At 41.3% G+C, this 19,485-nt stretch overlaps 1 pseudogene; it reads right to left on the reverse strand.

The window, feature by feature from the left end:
• Window positions 1-19,485, reverse strand: part of LOC135513526 (synaptic vesicle glycoprotein 2C-like) — a 63,640-nt pseudogene that overhangs the window by 11,907 nt on the left and 32,248 nt on the right.

Consider the following 19,485-nt stretch of genomic DNA (forward strand, 5'->3'; position numbering starts at 1 on the left):
TAAAATGTGGGACAAACATCCAATTGAAGCCCTACATGCAGAATTCTGTCGGAAAATCCTACAAGTCCAGAGAAATACACCAACTAATGCATGTAGGGCAGAATTGGGCCGTTTTCCAGTAATAATGAAAATACCGAAAAGATCATTAAAATTTTGGCTACATCTGAATTCAAGTCCAAATTCAAGTCTGCAATTTAAATCACTTCAAACCCAAGAGCTGAGCCCAGAAACGAGCCCTCTCAGTCAGCTGGTGTTGGACCTCACCAACCAAGCTGACACCAGCACTGCTTCAAAAGAAAGAATTCCAATAAGGAAAATCATCAACCAATCAAAGGAATCATATTTACAACATTGGAAAAATGAAACAAAATCCCAAAGCCGACTAAATTGCTATCTGACCCTAAACAGAGAATATGAATTGGCTGATTATCTCTACTCTGTCAGAGATACGAAGCAGAGACAGATCCTTACCAAGTACAGGCTGAGTGACCACCGATTGGCAATAGAAACCGGCAGACATAAACAGACATGGCTACCCAAAGAGGAGCGTGTATGTGGTCACTGCATAACAGGGGAGGTAGAGACAGAGATGCACTTTCTCCTTTACTGTGATAAATATTCCTCACAAAGAGATTCATTATTCACAGAAATAACTACACATATTCCAAATTTTTACAAATTGAACCCAGAGGAAAAACTAAGAATACTCATGGGCGAAGGAGCAATGGCTCCTCTTGCAGCCAAATATGTATTTTCCTGCCATAGCCTGAGGGACACTGAATAATAACATCTGCATAGTAAGCAGTAACTTACTTATTATTGCTATTATTGTTATTACTATTGCTGTTTATCATTCCAAATGTGGGTGGTAATGGTAGTGATAACAGTTTAGTGATGGTGGTAGTAGTCGTAGTAATGATGATTGTAGTTGTAGTACTGATATAAATGACCGTTATTTAGTTATAAGTTAGTTATAGTTTCATTTTTCATAATTTGATTTTATATTTAATACATTTCTACTATTGACTGTTACCATTTTATTGTTATTATTTTTGTATTTAATTTTGTATTATTATTTACTAACATTTTATATTTTATATTTGCTATCATTTATAATTTTGTTACAATGTATATTGTATATTGTTGCTTTGGCAATATTGACACTATGTTTTTCATGCCAATAAAGCAGCTTGAATTTGAATTTGAGAGAGAGAGAGAGAGAGAGAGAGAGAGAGAGGTGTAGAGAGAGAGAGACAGGTGTAGAGAGAGAGACTGGTGTAGAGAGAGAGAGGTGTAGAGAGAGAGACAGGCGTGTTGAGAGAGAGAGAGAGGTGTAGAGAGAGAGAGACAGGTGTAGAGGGAGAGAGAGAGAGGGAGAGAGGTGTAGAGAGAGGGAGACAGGTGTAGAGGGAGAGAGACAGGTGTAAAGGGAGAGAGAGAGGTGTAGAGAGAGAGAGAGAGAGGCGTAGAGAGAGAGAGAGGCGTAGAGAGAGAGAGAGAGACAGGTGTAGAGAGAGAGAGAGAGTAGCGAGAGAGAGAGAGGGCGTAGAGAGAGAGAGAGAGAGAGGCGAGAGAGAGGCATAGAGAGAGAGGCGTAGAGAGAGAGAGAGACAGGTGTGGAAAGATAGAGGCATAGAGAGAGAGAGAGAGAGAGAGAGAGGCGTAGAGAGAGAGACAGGTGTGGAAAGATAGAGGCATAGAGAGAGAGAGAGAGAGAGAGAGAGAGAGAGAGACTGGTGTAGAGAGAGAGAGGCGTAGAGAGAGAGAGAGAGAGAGCGAGAGAGAGGGACAGGTGTAGAGAGAGAGAGAGAGAGACTGGTGAGAGAGAGAGAGAGAGAGAGAGAGAGAGAGAGGCATAGAGAGAGAGAGAGAGGCGTAGAGAGAGAGAGAGAGAGAGAGGCGTAGAGAGAGGGAGAGAGAGAGAGAGAGACAGGCATAGCAAGAGAGAGAGACAGGCATAGAGAGAGAGAGACATTTTGAGGAATAAACAGAGGAAAGGCCTTTTTCCTTCATCTTTATTGATACGTGCAGCTTATTTCCAGCGTAGCAGCGTCGTAAATCACAGCCTTCTATCTCCCACCGGCACACCTTCATTCCTTAAATATCCCTATGTGTTTGTCCATGTGCCTGTGAGTATGTGTGTGTGTGTGTGTGTTTGTCTTTGAGTGTGCATGTGTGTATCCCTGTGATTTACAGGCCAACATTAATCACGTAAACTGTCCCTCTCTCAGTCTGCAGCCGCTGAGAGAGATTACATTCCTTCATGTGCCAGCAGGGCAAACTGGCACCTTCACCCACGGTCACAGTGAAACCTTCACCTCCACTGGTTGTACTCTGCCAACCTGGATTTCTGCAGATGAGTTTTAACATTGTGTCTTATTTAAAGATTTTCTTTAACACAAACTAAACAATGTCAAAATAATATACCACATTCAGATGCATTATAACCATCTAATCATTTACTAGGTTTAGTTACAAGCATTTCGCTACACTCGCAATAACTTCTGCTAACCATGTGTATGTGACCAACAACATTTGATTTGATTTATTGGTATAATGGCCCAGACCATACCTGAAGCATAAAGACCCACCGTAGTGTGGTATAATGGCCCAGGCCATGGCTGAAGCATAAAGACTCACCGTAGTGTGGTATAATGGCCCAGACCATGGCTGAAGCATAAAGACTCACAGTAGTGTGGTATAATGGCCCAGACCATGGCTGAAGCATAAAGACTCACCAGATGGCCCATGGCTGAAGACTCACAGTAGTGTGGTATAAAGGCCATGGCTCATAAAGACCATAGTGTGGTATAATGGCCCAGGCCATGGCTGAAGCATAAAGACTCACCATGGTGTGGTATAATGGCCCAGGCCATGGCTGAAGCATAAAGACTCACCGTAGTGTGGTATAATGGCCCAGGCCATTGCTGAAGCATAGATCTCTCCAATCATCCAGAACATGCACAGCCAGCTCAGGTGCTCCCCTCTCTTCTCTCTGGACAGCACCTCCGCAAAAAAGGAGAAGACTATAGGCACAACCCCCCCTGTTCTGAAGGAGACACAAGGACAGGACACTGAGTAGGGACACAGATTCTGCAGAGGGCAACATTCTATCAACCCCTAGAAATGATTTAAGATAAAATAAACCCATGTAAATTATGTAAATTATTCTAACTTAACTATAGTACATATTGCTGCATGTTAAAGATTTTGTGGAGCTTCTATTTTCTTGGAGGAACCTTTTGTATTTTTCAGATGTGACACAGCTTTCAAACTGTGGTTCAATTTTTACTACTGTAAAAGAAGACAATAGGAACAAACACTGGAAGTGTTCCTCAAAATAAGCCAACTTTGCCAAAAGGGCAATTCCTTGGCTTTCCAGTTAACCATTAGGCTTAGAGCCAGTCCTCCGAGACTCTAACACCTGCTAGCTCCCAGAAGGCAGTTTGGCTGGCAAACCTTTTCGATTACTCTGAGTCTCTCTGTGGAGAGGGGCGGGGAGGCAATTAGTAAATGAGCTCTTGACAGGGACCGTTACATCCCTCCCATGTTTTCTCTGGATAAATCAATGCTCTGTTCTTACATTCCCAGACATGTGAGGCTAGAGATCATGCAGCCAGTGAACAACAGAATGGACATTCAGAAACGGTGCTGTACAGTAAGTAGTAGCCTGATTGGTCATCCTGAACTCTTGCTTATTTTCACCATGTAGCAAAACAGAATGTAAGCTTGCGACATCAGAATGGTCGTACCAGGCTAGTACAGTAGTTTCCAAATAATATTTCACTTGTCCATCATAAAGCTGCCTTTAACTGCCAAGTACTACTTTTTAGACAATAATTTATCACAGAGCCTTTCACTTAAGGCCAACAAGACTGAAACAAAAAGGACAGAATGTTGTCATTTCATGATAAAATGGACAATATTCCGTCCTCCTATGATATAAGGCATGGGTTGGATTTCATAAAAATATATACAGTGCCTTGCGAAAGTATTCGGCCCCCTTGAACTTTGCGACCTTTTGCCACATTTCAGGCTTCAAACATAAAGATATAAAACTGTATTTTTTTGTGAAGAATCAACAACAAGTGGGACACAATCATGAAGTGGAACGACATTTATTGGATATTTCCAACTTTTTTAACAAATCAAAAACTGAAAAATTGGCCGTGCAAAATTATTCAGCCCCCTTAAGTTAATACTTTGTAGCACCACCTTTTGCTGCGATTACAGCTGTAAGTCGCTTGGGGTATGTCTCTATCAGTTTTGCACATCGAGAGACTGAAATTTTTTCCCATTCATCCTTGCAAAAAGCTCGAGCTCAGTGAGGTTGGATGGAGAGCATTTGTGAACAGCAGTTTTCAGTTCTTTCCACAGATTCTCGATTGGATTCAGGTCTGGACTTTGACTTGGCCATTCTAACACCTGGATATGTTTATTTTTGAACCATTCCATTGTAGATTTTGCTTTATGTTTTGGATCATTGTCTTGTTGGAAGACAAATCTCCGTCCCAGTCTCAGGTCTTTTACAGACTCCATCAGGTTTTCTTCCAGAATGGTCCTGTATTTGGCTCCATCCATCTTCCCATCAATTTTAACCATCTTCCCTGTCACTGCTGAAGAAAAGCAGGCCCAAACCATGATGCTGCCACCACCATGTTTGACAGTGGGTATGGTGTGTTCAGGGTGATGAGCTGTGTTGCTTTTACGCCAAACATAACGTTTTGCATTGTTGCCAAAAAGTTCAATTTTGGTTTCATCTGACCAGAGAACCTTCTTCCACATGTTTGGTGAGTCTCCCAGGTGGCTTGTGGCAAACTTTAAATTACACTTTTTATGGATATCTTTAAGAAATGGCTTTTTTCTTGCCACTCTTCCATAAAGGCCAGATTTGTGCAATATACGACTGATTGTTGTCCTTTGGACAGAGTCTCCCACCTCAGCTGTAGATCTCTGCAGTTCATCCAGAGTGATCATGGGCCTCTTGGCTGCATCTCTGATCAGTCTTCTCCTTGTATGAGCTGAAGGTTTAGAGGGACGGCCAGGTCTTGGTAGATTTGCAGTGGTCTGATACTCCTTCCATTTCAATATTATCGCTTGCACAGTGCTCCTTGGGATGTTTAAAGCTTGGTAAATCTTTTTTGTATCCAAATACGGCTTTAAACTTCTTCACAAACATATCTCGGACCTGCCTGGTGTGTTCCTTGTTCTTCATGATGCTCTCTGCGCTTTTAACGGACCTCTGAGACTATAACAGTGCAGGTGCATTTAGACGGAAACTTGATTACACACAGGTGGATTGTATTTATCATCATTAGTCATTTAGGTCAACATTGGATCATTCAGAGATCCTCACTGAACTTCTGGAGAGAGTTTGCTGCACTGAAAGTAAAGGGGCTGAATAATTTTGCACGCCCAATTTTTCAGTTTTTGATTTGTTAAAAAAGTTGGAAATATCCAATAAATGTCGTTCCACTTCATGATTGTGTCCCACTTGTTGTTGATTCTTCACAAAAAAATACAGTTTTATATCTTTATGTTTGAAGCCTGAAATGTGGCAAAAGGTCGCAAAGTTCAAGGGGGCCGAATACTTTCGCAAGGCACTGTATAATACAAATAAAAACAGGTTTGTTGAGATATTGCTCGTATCATTCTTGTGCATTCTTTGAACTTTTTTTTCAATGAAATTATTTACTGCAAATTATTTTAAAAGAACATTGTAAAGTATTTTACCAGCCATGTTAAAAGCACTAATCCACTCAAAGTATAAAATGCACAAACCGCTCTGCAAAGACACACCTCTATGAAACAAGGTTTTAATCCCCTGTATTGAATCCATGTTATCACTGATATAGCCTAGTTGGTTTAAACTAAAGGCTTTCATTATGGATGTTAGGAGCACACTGACATAACTTTTGTTTACAGACAAAGGGATTTTCATTAAAGAATTAGTCACACAATCCTATTCCTAGACAGGAGAGATGGAAACCTCTAGCGATGACATGGATGAAATATCATAAAAATACTGAACAGAAATATAAATGCAACATGCAACAATTTCAAAGATTTGACTGAGTTACAGTTCATATAAGAAAATCAGTAAATTGAAATAAGTTAATTGGCCCCTAATCTATGGATTTCACATGATTGGGAATACAGATATGCATCTGTTATGCACAAACAACTTTTTTTTAAAGGTAGGGGTGTGGATCAGAAAACCAGTCAGTATTGTTTCATGCAGCCAGACACATCTGTTACATCTGCTCCTGCCACACCCTCTGCTGCTCATCCTTTGTCTCCTTGACCTGCCACCACTCCTCCGTGCTCTCTCCCTCTCTCTGTGTGTTTGTGTGTGTGTGATTGTCTGGGCGGAGACAGGTGTGCTGGAGTTAGAGCAGATCCCCACCAGCTGCAACCTGTTCCATAATCAATACCTCTACAAATACTCAGTCCTGCCACTTCCACACTGCCAGATTGTAATATCTGCTCAGTCAGTCTACTGTTTTAGCCTTTTGTTACTATTAAGATCATGTTATCCTGTTGTGCCTGGTTTCCTTGCCTGACACGGTTTTCCTCTCCACTACAGTTCTGCCCGCTCTGACTCTGGTTCCGGTCTCCAGTCCCGCGTCTCCACATCCTGCTACTCTGCCCTGGATTCCCGACTCTACTGCTCCCTTGGATGCACATTTTAGAGTGGACTTTTATTGTCGCCGGCACAAGGTGCACCTGTGTAATGATCATCCTGTTTAATCAGCTTCTTGATATGCCACACATGTCAGGTGGATGGATTTTCTTGGCAAAGGTGAAATGCTCACCAACAAGGATGTAAACAGTTTTGTGCAAAACATTTATGAGAAATAAGCTTTTTGTGCGTATGGAACATTTCTGAGCTCTTTTATTTCAGCTCATGAAACAGGACCAACACTTTACATGTTGCATATATTTTTGTTCAGTGTACATATTCATTAAATAAACCAAAACAGATGAATTACAACATAAGATAATGAATTAATGATGATCTACTGTGAAAGGAAGTCTATGGGAATTAAGGAGTTAAGAAAGTAGAACTGCAGGACTATTTGATGAAGGAGTTGAAAGGATTCATCAAGGTGGTAGGTAGTTCTATCCTAATTAGGCTACATAGCTAAGTCAGTTGTCTTGTTCATGTCACAACTCACAATACATGTTTGAATCTCCAGTGTCATTTGGAGTTTGCAGTGTTCTATTGCTTGTTTAATGTGCATTACTATGGGGATTCATTACTCCATTCTTTAAGACATAAGTAGCACATTGCACATTGCTTTCCATTTTTAGCCTGGTCTTTCAGACTCACCCAAAGCCTGCGATCACGCGGCAGAGCAGGAACATGCCGTAGCCCTGAACGAAGGAGGACAGGAAGGCGAAGAAGCCGTTCACACACATGCAGATGAGCAGACACTGTCTGCGGCCCACCTTGTCTGACATGCCCCCCAGAAAAATGCCCCCACCATCATCCCCAGGTACACAATACTGCCTGCAGAGAGAGAGAGAGAGGGGGGGGTGACTTTAGATTTGAACCATGTCTATCTGCACAGCACAAAGCAATTATCAAAGCAGTTGTCTTTGGACCTTCAAACAAATCAACAAATAATGCTCAGTGAATTTTGACTGTATAGTTAAGAGCGGCTGCGGTAGCTCTTACGCTAATCCTAATGAACTCATGGATCCTCTAATGGATCCTTCAGCAGAACACAAGTTCAAAAATATATATCCCCTGCTACTTAATATGCAACGTCATAATCACTTCTAGTCCCTCTCTACCTGACATCAGATCCCAGCCAGGAGACATTGGGCACATCTCAAATGGCACCCTATTTTATAGTGCACTACTTTTGACCAGGGTCCATAAGGCTCTAGTCAAAAGTAGTGCAATATATAGGGAATAGGGTGCCATTTGGAACGCAAGCATTAATGGCTCGCACACATTCATGGCTCGTCAGAGTGGGCTAGCTGCTAAAGTGAAGGGTGTAAAAGTGTCACAGTAAAGTATGGAGCCCCATTAAGGCCCATTAGTGTTGATGATCGTTCATCAATAAGGACGTTTAATCACCAAATCTGTTGAATGACTCAATCTGTGTTGAATAATACATTTCACTTCTCCTGAGGGGAGATGTTTAAGTGTTGTTTAGTAGAATAACAACTTGGTAAATCCAGCTCTTTCATGTTAACTTTTGACTGTTAAAGCTATATCTCATGCAGGAACAAGTTGATAAAGAACAACAAAGTATCTCTCTCGCCTTGATTCCACTTTTCTTCCAGTTTTGTGTTTAATTACTGTACATTCCAAGAGTACACTTCATAAATATTTACACTAAGAAGTATACAATTCCTGTTACATGTAAGAATGCAAAGGAACTACATTAAGATTTACAGGGTGGGGGGGGGGTCGCTTCCCGTAAAACACAACCCATTCCTATTCCCACTGTGATGTGATGAGTAAATACAGAATGGAATAGACCCGAACCCACTCGTGTAACATAAATCAATGGGATAAAGAATGTGGTCAGTAATACAGGGTGACTTTAAAAAAGAAGCCTCTGCTCCCTTTTAATGTCTGTAATGTGAAGAGGAATCAATGCCCCAGACAAAACAGCATGGGCTTCCCACACTGATGATCACGATCTTGGTGTCTGACTGGAACACTATGATCCATTCTTCTCTATTATTAACACCACAGTACTGTTACTGAACTCTGCTCTTCTCTAATCTTCACAAGAGAGTACTCTTCTCAAGCCTTCAAAGTACCCATCTTTAATTATATTTTCCTGGTATGGCCACATAGTCAATTTTGTATGGATTTCTAGGATTACATTATTTAAAGGCTCAGTGCAGTCAAAAAACTGGATTTTTCTGCTTAATATTTCCACACTAAAACGTTAGAATAATACTGAGAAATTGTAAAAAATTGCCAGAAATTTCAGCCTGTTTTGGTGGGATGGAGTTTTGGCCTGCCTGGTAAATTAGTTAATACACCAATAAGACAGTTCCAAACCTCTCTGCCAATAACAGCTAGTTTTCAGTTTTACCTCCCCACTCAGACCAATCCCAGACAGTCCTAGCAAAATTCTTGCATGAGAAATTGCTCTTTGCTAAGAAGCTATTTTTGTTTATTTTGTACAATTTTAACTGAAAACAATCACAGTAAGGTACTTAATTGTTACAGAGAAATTATTTGATATTAAGGTTTAAAAAAACATCATCATGGGACCTTTAAAGTGGAACTGGCAGCATTTTAACAAGCCAGCACTTAGATTTGGCAATTTTAACAAATTCATACAATGTTTGGGAATTACAGTGCATTCGGAAAGTATTCAGACCCTTTTACTTTTTCCACATTTTGTTACCTTGCAGCCTAATTCGAAAAAAGTATTTATTTGAAATCATCCTCAATCTACACACAATAACCCATAATGAGAAAGGAAAAACATTTTTTTAGAAATGTTTGCAAATGTAAAAAAAAAACTGAACTATCACCTTTACATAAGTATTCAGATCCTTTACTCAGTACTTTGTTGAAGCATCTTTGGGCTCTGGCTGAGCCACTCAAAGACATTCAGAGACTTCTCCCGAAGACACTCCTACGTTGTCTTGGCTGTGTGCTTAGGGTCGTTGTCCTGTTGGAAGGTGAACCGTCACCCCAGTCTGATGTCCTGAGTGCTCTGGAGCAGGTTTGCATCAAGGATCTCGCTGTACTTTGTTCCTTTCATCTTTCCCTCGATCTTGACTATAGTCTCCAGTCCCTGCCGCTGGAGAACATCCCCACAGCCTGATGCTGCCACCGGCATGCAGGTTTCTTTCAGATGTGACTCTTGGCATAAAGGGAGAAGAGTTCAATCTTGGTTTCATCAGAGTCTTGGTGGTTCCAAACTTCTTCCATTTAAGAATGATGGAGGCCACTGTGTTCTTGGGGACCTTCAATGCTGCAGAAATATTTTGGTACCCTTCCCCAGATCTGTGCCTTGACACAATCCTGTCTCAGAGCTCTACGGACAATGTTTTTGACCTCATGGCTTGGTTTTTTGCTCTGACATGCACTGTCAACTGTACCTTATATAGACAGGTGTGTGCCTTTCCAAATCATGTCCAATCAATTGAATTTACCACAGGTGGACTTCAATCAAGTTGTAAAAACAGCTCAAGGATGATCAATGGAAACAGGATGCACCTGAGCTCAATTTCGAGTGTCTGAATACTTATGTAAATAAGGTATTTCTGTTTTTTTTATTTTATATATATTTCAAGATTTTTCGAAAAACCTGTTTTTCGCTTTGTCATTATGGGTTATTGTGTGTAGAGTGATGAGGATATTTTTATTTTATTTAGTCAATTTTAGAATAAGGCTGTAACATAACAAAATGTGGAAAAGTGAAGGGGTCTGAATACTTTCCAAATCCATTGTACATAATGTATTTGTGAAAACTCTATATCAACATAGATTGGGAAAGTGGCCATGTGTTTGACAATTAATAGACACTGCAGTAAATAAAACCTAATACAAAATGTCCACGCAGACCGGTGTGCCATTGCCAATCAGAGCTACAGTAGGCCTATAAGCAAATAAGCCATTTACCACATGGGCCTGCCATCATTCACTTTGAACTGGACTGTGTGCTTACAGGCAGCAGCAACAAACTTTAGATAATTAGAACGCATTGGTCAAAAGCCACAAAATACACCTGAATGGATTTCTGAAAATATGTAAATATAACATGAGTCCTCTTACATTTGGGAACTTCACAGTTCTATTCATCAAACAATCTTGAAAGGTAGGCTTTCTCTAACCTCAGTTATGCACATCAACAACAACAACGTAGACAACTAATGCTAGCCAGAGAGAGATGAGCTAAAATTTAATGAGGGAACATTAGATAAACCCACTCAAACGTTTTCAGCTAGTTGGAGTTTAAAATTGCACTGATAGACGATGGGGAATAGTAGCCTCCTCATCCTTCTGCAGCTTGCCTGCCAATGCTTATCCCAACCCACATTTTGACAACTGAATGGGAATTTCCCTGCTTGCCCGCCCATTTGATATATGCCAAAACAAATTTGATTGACAACTAAGGGTGCGGTTGTGAATTGCCTCCATAGTGCGCTCTGTCGTTCCTAAATTCAGAGCGTTATCAGATTGTCCATTAATAAATTCAGAGCTACTTCCAGACATAAAATGAGAGAACACCTCCCTCTGGCCATTTTACTTGCCCTAGCAGAGCTGGTTAGGCTGTTTACATGGTATCTAGAGCATTAGTGACTAACTGTGCTGCTGATAACAATTTAATAACTTTTTTTGCCAACATTTACTCACACCGGTCATATTCAACGAGTGTTAAACATTCATAAATTCCTCAGGTATTTTGGGGGCCTCTGGCACGCTAAGATGAGAAATCGGAGTAGATAGCCAGAGTGAATTTATAAACACAACATGGATAAGTCTTTCAAGTTCAGCATAACTAGCTAGCTAGCAAAGCGATTCACATTTCTTGCTAGCTAACCAGATAACACCTGCATCTCTAGCTGCAGCAGCCAGCTCGCTAATGTTCGGCTCCCTGTTTTTATCTTGCTAAATAAATAGTTACATAAATAGATACGCTATCCTATTAGCCACGTTATGGCTAACTTGTGATCATTGCCCTTGCTAGTTTGATTGCATTGACATTCCCAGCCTCAGTTACATTTGTCAGTTTTGGTCGAAAATATTGTGTCATTGAAACTTTACTGAACAAAAATATAAACAAAACATGTTAAGTGTCATTCCCATGTTCCATGAGCTAAAATAAAAGATCTCAGAAGAAAAAGCTTATTTCTCTCAAATTTGGTGCACATATTTGTTTACATCCCTGTTAGTGTGCATTTTAGCCTTGTCAAGAAAATCCATCCACCTGACAGGTTGTGACATATCAAGAAGCTGATTAAACAGCATGATCATTACACAGGTGCAACTTGTGCTGGGGCCACTCTAAAATGTGCAGTTTTGTCACAAACACAATGCCACCAATGTCTCAAGTTTTGAGAGAGTGTGCAATTGTCATGATGCTTGCAGGAATGTCCACCAGAGCTGTTGCCAGAGAATTCAATGTATTTCTCTACCGTAAGCCACCTCCAATGTAATTTTAGAGAATTTGGCAGTACGTCCAACCGACCTCACAACCGCAGACCACATGAAACCACCGGCCTCACAACCACAGACCAAGTGTAACAATGGAGGCCAAGACCTCCATATCTGGCTTCTTCAGAGGGGATGGGTGGGTGCAGAGAACTATTGTTATAAAGCCCTTTTGTGGGGGAAAACTCATTCTGATTGGCTGGGCCTGGCACCCCAGTGGGTGGGCCTATGACTTCCCAGGCCGACCCATGGCTGAACCACTACCCAGCCATGTGAAATCCATGGATTAGGGCCTAATTTTTTATTTTATTTTAATTAATTTTTTCACCTTTATTTAACCAGGTAGACTAGTTGAGAACAAGTTCTCATTTACAATTGTGACCTGGCCAAGATAAAGCATAGCAGTATGAATTAATTTATTTCAATTGACTGATTTTCCAATGGACTGTAACTCAACAAAATCTTTGAAATTGTTGAGTTTATACACAACATGCCTACCACTTTGAAGATACAAAATAGGTTTTATTGTTAAACAAACAAGAAACTGAGAACTTGAGTGAACTATTCACTCCCGCAAAAAAAATTTTGCCACCTTTTGCAGCAATTACAGCTTCAAGTCTCTTGGGGTATGTCTCTATAAGCTTGGCACATCTCGCCACTGGGATTTTTGCCCATTCTTAAAGGCAAAACTGCTCCAGCTCCTTCAAGATGGATGGGTTCCGCTGGTGTACAGCAATTTTTAAGTCATACCACAGATTCTCAATTGAATTTAGGTCTGGGCTTTGACATTTAAATGTTTCCCATTAAACCATTCAAGTGTTGCTTTAGCAGTATGCTTATGGTTATTGCCCTGCTGGAAGGTGAACCTCTGTCCCAGTCTCAAATTTCTGGAAGACTGAAACAGGTTTCCCTCAAGAATTTCCCTCTATTTAGCGCCATTCCTTCAATTCTGACCAGTTTCCCAGTCCCTGACGATGAAAAACATCCCCACAGCATGATTGGATGGTGTTGGTGTTCTTGCTTTTAATATTAAGTTCTGCTTTTCTGATGTATCAAATACTTATGTCATGCAATAAAATGCTAATTAATTACTTAAAAATCATACAATGTGATTTTCTGGATTTTTGTTTTAGATTCCGTCTCTCACAGTTGAAGTGTACCTATGATAAAAATTACAGACCTCGACATGCTTTGTAAGTAGGAAAACCTGCAAAATCGGCAGTGTATCAAATACTCATTCTCCCCACTGTATATATATACTGAGAACCTGTGACACTTAGATTGCACACAGGTGGACTTAATTTTTAATTTTTTAATTTTTTTTACCTTTATTTAACTAGGCAAGTCAGTTAAGAACCATTTCTTATTTTCAATGACGGCCTAGGAACAGTGGGTTAACTGCCTGTTCAGGGGCAGAACGACAGATTTGTACCTTGTCAGCTCGGGGGTTTGACCTTCCGGTTACCTTCCGGTTACCTTCTGGTTATTAGACCAACGCTCTAACCACTAGGCTACGCTGCCGCCCCAATTTAACTAATTATGTGATATCTGAAGGTAATTGGTTTTACCAGATCTTATTTATGGGATTCATAGCAAAGGGGATGAATACATATGCACGCATCACTTCGAGGTTTTTTATTTTTTAATTTCACTTGACCATTTTGGACTATTTTGTGTATGTCCATTACATGAAATCCAAATAAAGATCAATTTAAATTGCAGGTTGTAATGCAACATAATAGGATCATACAGGGATCATACAGTATTTAGGTAGCTATTTCCCTTTGGTGTTTGTGGGTTCTTGTCTATGTGTAGTTGCTTGTCAGCACTCATTTGTATAGCGTCACGTGTTATTTTGGTTAGTTAGTTAGTTCAGTGTTCATTCTTAATATAATAAAGAATGTATGCATACCACGCTGCACCTTGGTCTGATCCTTATAACGAACGTGACAATATATGTATCTTTAACTGTGCAGAATCTAGTCTACACACTATAGGTTCAATCCCCCTGACTGTCCTGAAGCTCTGTTTATGACCAGGCACATTGCTAGACGCCAGTTTGCTCCTGGACCAACCCAAGCAATTGTTACGCCGCAGCAAACTGGGAGTAGTATTGACAGAGCATCGAAACAGGACTAGTCACACATTCGATTTTTTTTAAACTAGTGCATTTAAAATCATTACATAAGATAAGAATCTTCATTGCATATATACAGTTGAAGTCGGAAGTTTACGTACACCTAAGCCAAATACGTTTAAACTCAGTTTTTCACAATTCCTGACATTTAATCCTAGGAGAAATTCCCTGTCTTAGGTCAGTTAAGATCACTACTTTATTTTCAAAATGTGAAATGTCAGAATAATAGTAGAGAGAATGATTTATGTTTAGCTTTTATTTATTTCATCACATTCCCATGGGTCAGAAGTTTACATACACTCAATTAGTATTTGGTAGCATTAAATTGTTTAACTTGGGTCAAACATTTTGGGTAGCCTTCCACAAGTTTCCTACAATAAGTTGTGTGAATTTTGGCCCCTTCCTCTTGACAGAGCTGGTGTAGGCCTCCTTGCTCGCACACACTTTTTCAGATCTGCCCACAAATGTTCTATATGATTGAGGTCAGGGCTTTGTGATGGCCACTCCAAGGCCATGACTTTGTTGTCCTAAAGCCATTTTGCCACAACTTTGGAAGTATGCTTGGGGCCATTGTCTATTTGGGAGACACATTTGCGACAAAGTTTTATCTTCCTGACTGATGTCTTGAGATGTTGCTTCAATATATCCACATGATTTTCCTCCCTCATGAAGCCATCTATTTTGTGAAATGCACCAGTCCCTCCTACAGCAAAGCACCCCCACAACATGATGCTGCCACCCCCGTGCTTCACGGTTGGGATGGTGTTCTTCGGCTTGCAAGCCTCCCCCTTTTTCCTCCAAATATAACAATGGTCATTATGGCCAAACAATTCTATTTTTGTTTCATCAGACCAAAAAGTACGATCTTTGTCCCCATGTGCAGTTGCAAACCATAGTCTGGCTTTTTTATGGTGGTTTTGGGGCAGTGGCTTCTTCCTTGCTGAGCGGACTTTCAGGTTATGTCGAGATAGGACTCGTTTTACTGTGGATATAGATACTTTTGTACCTGTTTCCTCCAGCATCTTCACAAGGTCTTTTGCTGTTGTTCTGGGATTGATTTGCACTTTTCGCACCAAAGTGCGTTCATCTCTAGAGACAGAATGAGTCTCCTTCCTGAGCGGTCCCACGGTGTTTATATAGTTGCGTACTATTGTTTGTACAGATGAACGTGGTACCTTCAGGCATTTGGAAATTGCTCCCAAGGATGAACCAGACTTGTGGAGGTCTACAATTTGTTATTGAGGTCTTGGCGGATTTCTTTTGATTTTCCCATGATGTCAAGCAAAGAAGCATTGAGTTTGAAGGTAGGCCTTGAAATACATCCACAGGTACACCTCCAATTGACTCAAATGATGTCAATTAGCCAATCAGAAGCTTCTAAAGCCATGATATAATTTTATGGAATTTTCCAAGCTGTTTAAAGGCACAGTCAACTTAGTGAATGTAAACTTCTGACCCACTGGAATTGTGATACTTTGAATTATTAGTGAAATAATCTGTCTGTAAACAATTGTTGGAAAGATGACCTATGTCAAGCACCGAGTAGATGTCCTCACCGACTTGCCAAAACTATAGTTTGTTAAGAAGAGATTTGTGGAGTGGTTGAAAAACAAGTTTTAATGACTGCAACCTATTTGTATGTATACTTCCGACTTCAACTGTATGACACATTATTACTAAATATTATATAGTGCTGCTATACTAAATGACATACAGGAATAGATATGACAAAATAGACATTCATCCCTCAATTAAGACCAGCCTAGAGACAAACAGCCCTGTTTGTCAGAGTGGCTTAGTACTCCCCATTATGTCAGCCACTCCCTGTCCTGTCATGGCTGATTCACTAGTTGGGACAAGAGAGAAAGGGGACATTGGAGAGAGGGGGGAGGTGTTGAGAGAGAGAGGGGGAGGTGTTGAGAGAGAGAGAGAGAGAGAGAGCGAGAGAGAGAGAGAGAGAGAGAGAGATGGTGAGGCAGCTCATAGACTTGTAACTAAAATTAACTGGAATTCCCTCACTATCAAACTCATAATAATAATAATATATCCCATTTAGCAGACGCTTTTGTCCAAAGCGACTTACAAGTCGGCTGGGGCCACTACTTTTACATATGGGTGGCCCTAGCGGGAATCGAACCCACGACGCTTGGCGTTGCAAGCGCCATGCTCTACCGACTGAGCCACACAGGACCCGGCTGATACATTGATTTACCTTGGCTTCATTCAAACCTGCAGGCCAACAGACAGGCAGGTATATTCACATGTTAGCCTCTGTCACAGGCTTTCCCCTCACCATCCATATAGAAGCAAAGTGAGGAAAGCTAAGGCTATTCACATGTGAACACAATTTAAATGTATTGGCTGTGGCCCAGAGGCCTGCTGGAGGGAGAGATAGATGACAGCATGTCTACACAGGTCACATCTAGAATGTCTAGTGGAAGGACAGGGTGAGAGAGAGTCTGTTTCTGGAGGGGAAGAGAGTCTGTAAGAGAGGAGAGTAGTGATGATGAGGTTATCTGTGGCCAGGCAGGAGGTGATAGAAGAGAACAGGGTCTCTGAAACTACTGACTGTCTGGGTGATTGGGTTTCTTCAACAGGGTGCAACAAGGCTGAGTCTTTGACAGCAAAACACACACACTACTGCAATTATTTGGGACCCGTGTGGAAGTTTGAACTAAAATGGAGCATGCAGATATTAGGAACAAACTAAGAGAATACACAGTATTTGAAATGGGACTGGTGAACGGCATGGCAACGAAACTCTGTGGTACAGCGTCATCAAATAAACACCCTGAGTCAGAACTGCACCAAAGCACTAGCATAGATCCCAGATATGTCCAAACACATTTCCAAAACAGGGAAGTTCAGCAAACACTCAGACACACACCAACACACTCTCTAGAGGGAGAGGCGCTGGAGCTGAGCAGTGCGGCAGAACACACACACACACAAACACACAGTTAAGTATCATAATTCAGCAGCTCTGGAAAACTAGACAATGAAAGATGAGAGATGATGAAAGAAAAAGAGTAAAGGGGAGGTGATAAGGGCAAATAGAGAATGAGAGGGGAATTCTGTAAGTAAATAGAAAAGGGTGGAGAAAATTAGGATGGAGTGAGAGGAGAATGAGGCAGAAGATCTGAAAAAGAGCAAATGAGTGAAGAATAAGAGAGTGAGAGACAGAGAAAGAGATGAGGGGAGTTCAGAGAAAGAGAGTGTGAGAGGGGTTGAAGAAAGGGAGAGGAGAGAGGGAGAGGGAGAGGGAGGGAGAAAGAGAGGAAGACCCTAGTGACTGGTGTGGTGGTGGTGTTGTTTGTGCTGTCAGATCCTGAGGAGCCCCATGAGAGTGGTGAGAGCGCTCAGCTGAATCATGGCCTCTTTTCCGATTTCACGCTTTGATGCTCTTCACTCTTAGAGGGGCAAATTGTTTCAGTGCCACACAAAATGCTTGCTCTGTTTTATTCATACAGCATATAGAGGACAACAGCATGCCTGTCTGGAGCTAACTCTGTCGCTGTGAACAACGGTGGGGTGATTCCCTGCATCTTTCACTGTTTCATTCTCTCACTTTACCTCTTCTCTCATCTCTTTTCTCCTCTATTCTCTATTCATTTCCTCTCTGCTTTCTTTCTGTCTGTGCTTCTCTCTTCCCGCTCTTGTTTTTCTGCTTGTGTCCTCCTCTCCTCTTTCTTATATCTTTCCTATTTCCTTTCCTCCCCTCCCATTCTTCCCCTCTCATCTCCTCCAATCTCCTCCTCTCCTTTTTCCTCACCTCTGCTCTCCGTTTCTTCTCCTCCACTCTTCCCCTTTTTCCTCTCCTCTCCTTTTCCTTCCCTCTCCTCTCCTCTCTTTAGCTCATTTACACTGAGCAGCATGTAATCACATTTGTACTACATCATGTCAGGCTTGATGGGTTTCATGCCCCCTCTTTGCCGGAAGGAAACCACCACCCCCGCAGAAAGAAAGATTGGGGCTCTTTGACTGATTTTGGTTGGTAGTAAAGATTTCAATCAAATCTTTATGAAAGTATACTTATCTTGGTCTAGGAGTGCAAGCAAAATGGGATATCTCATTCAGCTCAGTAATGTGTCTAAGCTTCCTTGCATTAAGGGTAATGAATAGATAGGCATGAAGTATTTTGATTCAATGAGCGCTCGATAAGACAGCACTATTACACTAATATTGGTGGTGGCTGCAGGTTCTCTGTGAGCCGCACACACCCTCTCTCACACACACACACACACACACACACACACACACACACACACACACACACACACACACACACACACACACACACACACACACACACACACACACACGCTCTCCCTCACACACACACACGCTCTCCCTCACACACACACACGCTCTCCCTCACACACTCTCTCTGCGCTAGTAGTGTGTAGTGTAATCTCTGCAGTGGCACTGCGATCTCACTGCAGTTTAGCCATGCTCAGCTGCCCCTGGCCTGGACCATGCAGATACTCACAGCCTGCCAGCTAGCTACCATAGACAGAGAGACAGAGACAGAGAGAGAGATTAAAAAATATATTTGATTGTCACATACACCAGATAGGTGTAGTAAAATATGTTGTTTTACTGGGTCAGCCATACTACTATGGTGCCCCTGGAGCAAATTAGGGTTAAGTGCCTTGCTCAAGCGCCATCAACAGATTTTAGGGAGGGGAGGAAGGTAGAAAGGGGGAAGTCCCATTTATTCCTCTTCCTTTCTCCTCCCCTATATCATTCTTTCTTCATTATCTCTTCACTCAATGCCATTCCTGCCACTCCCCTTTATCCTTCTCTTTTGCTCACTGTTCTCTCTCTCCTTTTCACCTCCCACTCTAGAACCTCTCATTCCTCCCTCATTCACATGCAGCAGTTAAGATTCCTGTGGGATCTTGTTAGGTCCAAATTGAATTCTGTAATATTTGTTGTGCATCCCGTACAGGCCTTTGTGTTTTTCATATTGCATTATTCAGTTACTCTGGGCTCAGTTTGACCACCCTGCGATGCGGATGTGATTAATGTTTCCCTGAGATCCGTCTGCATGGAAACTAAGTCTCCTCAAGTGTAACTAACTTACCACCAAATCACACCCATGTTGTACTGATACAGAATGTACAAATGTGTAAGTAAATATGCTTACACCGCCAACAACTAGTTGGTGCTTTTGAAATAGAAGGATTTGTGGCCTTTGCAAATT

The sequence above is a fragment of the Oncorhynchus masou genome, chromosome 25 (assembly GCF_036934945.1).
Source record: "Oncorhynchus masou masou isolate Uvic2021 chromosome 25, UVic_Omas_1.1, whole genome shotgun sequence".
In the NCBI taxonomy this organism is placed as follows: Eukaryota; Metazoa; Chordata; class Actinopteri; order Salmoniformes; family Salmonidae; genus Oncorhynchus; species Oncorhynchus masou.